Source organism: Aquarana catesbeiana, linkage group LG02 (assembly GCF_042186555.1).
Source record: "Aquarana catesbeiana isolate 2022-GZ linkage group LG02, ASM4218655v1, whole genome shotgun sequence".
In the NCBI taxonomy this organism is placed as follows: Eukaryota; Metazoa; Chordata; class Amphibia; order Anura; family Ranidae; genus Aquarana; species Aquarana catesbeiana.
Window position 1 is genome coordinate 803,008,948 of NC_133325.1, and position 3,662 is coordinate 803,012,609.

At 44.8% G+C, this 3,662-nt stretch overlaps 1 pseudogene; it reads right to left on the bottom strand.

Annotated features, from left to right (window-relative positions):
• Positions 1–2,966: 2,966 nt before the first annotated feature.
• Positions 2,967–3,087, bottom strand: LOC141130889 (U2 spliceosomal RNA; annotated as a pseudogene).
• Between the last annotated feature and the right edge of the window lie 575 nt (positions 3,088–3,662).

Sequence of the window (3,662 nt, forward strand, 5' to 3'; positions counted from 1 at the left end):
AAATTTAAAAAAATGGCATGGGGATCCCCAAAATCCATACCAGGCCCTTCAGGTCTGGTATGGATTTTTAAGGGGAATCCCGTGTCAAAATTAAAAATGTCTGTGGTGTCAATTTATCTTCAATTACAGCGCCGATGGACCCTGCCCCCCTCAGATGTTACGTGATGTCACATGATGTTAGAAGGGACGGGGTCTACCGCTTACATCACCGGGTAGCCCCGCCCTCAGCTATATAAAAGCTGTCAAAGCAAATAGGCTGCAGTCACGGTGATGCCTCCCATCAAGGCAGAGTTTGTCTGTTTTTTTTTTCTCGGGTCGTCGGTGCTGTGATCGTAGATGAATGGAATTTGCGGGACATTTTTATTTATTTATTTTTTTAATAAAGGAATTGTCCCAAACTGTCTACTGTCATTTTTACTTTTGTGACACTTTTTTTGGTGAATGGGTAGGGGTACAATTTACCCGATGCCCATTCACATAGGGAGGCGGTATCTGGTGGTCCCCTTGTTAAAGGGGGCTTCCAGGTTCCGATAAGCCTCCCCGCCTGCAGACCCCCACAATCACCAGGCAAGGGTTGTGGGGAAGAGGCCCTTGTCCCCATCAACATGGGGAAAAGATGTTTTGGGGACACCAAAACACCCTCCCCATGTTGAGGGCATGTGGCCTGGTACGGTTCAGGAGGGTGGGGGCGCTCTCTCACCCCCCCTTTCTCCTGCAGAAAAAAAAATATTACAGTGCACACATGCAAAAAATGGCATTTCAATGGCATAAAAAAGGCTATTTAAAACACCTGAACATTTTAAAAAAATATGGGGATTTGGTCACACCATATGGCTATATGGTGCTTAAGCCCACTTACTGCAACAAAGTACCCCAAGATTAGTGGGTCCTACGCTATCCATAGAATGGAAGATCCTGCCTCTCTGAACCATGAGAGAAATAAACTCCTCTATATGGGAGAACTAAAGGAATCCTCCTATAACACAGGTGGACAGTAATGAGAGGCAATGATGAGGGAGTGGGGTGCTCCTGCCCAAAAGGATTTGGTCAGAATCCATATAATAGACAAACAAAGATTTGGGGGGCACACCCTAAAAGATGCAATAAAGATGGTGCAGCCATAAGACCATAAAACAGAAAAAAATATTACAGCGCACACATGCAAAAAATGACATTTAACTCCTGCAAGGCTATTTAAAACACCTGAACATTTTCAAACAATATGGAGATTTGGTCACATTTGTGCATGAATCTATCCATTATTCATGTAGGGGGTGGCATGGAGAGAGGGGATAATGAGGGGGTAAAGAGGGGGTAATGGACAGGCCGCCATTGGCCTGAAGACTATTTAAAGCCCCCAAACGGTATGTATTTTCTAAAATCAGAGACCCTTGATATTATAATGGTGGTAGTTGCAACATTTTATGTTGCACAATATATGTGCAGCGGTTTATCAAGCTTGTATTTTCAGTAAAAAAAGGTCATTGTAGAACACACAAAACAATATATTACTGGATTTTTTTGGTAAAATATAAAAGATGAGGTTATGCTGAGTAAATAGACACCAAACATGTCAAGCCTTAAAATTGTATGCACCAGTGAAACAGCGACAGACTACAGTACTTAAAATTGTCCGTAAGCAACAATTTAAAATCCTTTACAGCGTTAACTGTGAATGATGTCACCCCATTGCAAAGAAGATGCTTGATCAGCTTCTCCTCCGTGGCACATTATATTGAATTGTCCAGATGACTAAATCACTTCCACAGGAAAGTTGACAGTTGGCCAAGGTATTATGTGCTTCCATTGTTGCCAACATAAGCCTTACAAAAGTTTTAAAAGATTTTTCATTTTTTAAACCCCAATTCATGCAATCCACTATATGACACTCATCATTGAAACTGGTGATATCATCTAACTCAGGGTTATAATTATAATAATCTCCTGTGGTGCATGAAACTCATCCTAATCTACTTTAGCCTATTCACGCTATCATGTGTTTCCCTACACTCCCCAAGTGGAAGGAAGTCACAAGGTGTGACGTAACGCATAGGGCGGAGCTGGGTGAATCATCGCGCATTACAAGGAAGTGATCTGCCGCAGGAGACAGAGAGTGCTGATCACTATACAAACCAGTGTATGGGGAGATTATCATAGTGGATTTAGTCTGATGTGCACCCGATAGTCCACGGTGGTGCAAAAACCTAAACAGAAAAACCATGTAAGTGAACAAAAAATGTGCATGTGAAACGCATACTAAAAAGTGCACTTGAGGGGGTGCTTTTAGTCCACCCCCCGAAGGAGTAGGACCCCTGCCCTGATCCCCTGGGGTGCAAGGCTCTTGACAGGGACTAAGGTTTCCAATGGTCTGCCTAGCCAGAAGGCCTGGCAGACCCCGTTCTTCTAGTTCAGCCAAAGCCAACCATTGAATATTTGGTTGCTGGGCTCCCCTGAAGAGCGATCCCCCAGGGGAAGGGGAGGAAGAAACCTAAGGGCCACACATCCTCCCCCTAGATGTCAGGGCAAGCCCAAGGACTCACACACTTCATCCGTAAAAAAACAAACACAGAAGTGAAAGGTGACAAACCTGGGAGAAAAAAAATAATAAAGTGGCCATGCAATTGTGCACTGGCCGGGCCCTGAGGCCTGGTAGACCGAGGCCAGAAAAGGTGCATTGCAAAAAGAAAGCACATTTGGTGACTGTGACCATGTGCCTTTTCACACAGTGGGGTCCCACACCCAAGTGTTACGAAGAGCACCCCTAGGGTGATCACTTCTGGGGGGCACAGATATTGCAGACCTTCTGCTTTCCCAGCCCATTACCAGACAAGGTAAAATGTTCAAATCAGGAGGTAATGGGCTCTTCCAGCTTTCCCGGGGGAATTACTCCTGTGCCCCAACTGCCTGTGGGCGCCCCGGTTTCTGTTCCAGCTGGTACTAACCTTCAGAGCCCCCATCACTCCAGCAGAGATTCATAACCACCACCCAAACCTTGGGCAGGTCAGAATGACAGCACAGAACCTCCACTAGATCACTGATAAGAACAGATACTACACTTGTTCTTAACCAAAAAGTCAAGATAATTGTGATGATAGTTTAAGTTCATGCTCTACTGAAGCAGAGCATGATCCCCTCCCTTCGGAGGGCCGCAGGGCAATATTCCAACATAACGACCCAAAACACACTTCCAAGACGACCACTGCCTTACTAAAGAAGCTGAGGGTAAAGGTGATGAACTGGCCAAGCATGTCTCCAGACCAAAACACTATTGAACATCTGTGGGGAATTCTCAAATGGAAGGTGGAGAAGTGCAAGGTCTCTAACATCCACCAGCTCTGTGATGTCGTCATGGAGGAGGGGAAGAGGACTCCAGTGGTAACCTGTGAAGCTCTGGTGACCTCCATGCCCAAGAGGGTTAAGGCAGTGCTGGAAAATAATGGTGGCCACACAAAATATTGACACTTTGGGCCCAATTTGGACACTTTCACTTAGGGGTGTACTGACTTTTGTTGCCAGCGGTTTAGACATTAATGGCTGTGTGTTGAGTTATTTTGAGGGGACAGCAAATTTACACTGTTATACAAGCTGTACACTCACTACTTTACATTGTAGCAAAGTGTCATTTCTTCAGTGTTGTCACATGAAAAGATAGAAGAAAAGAT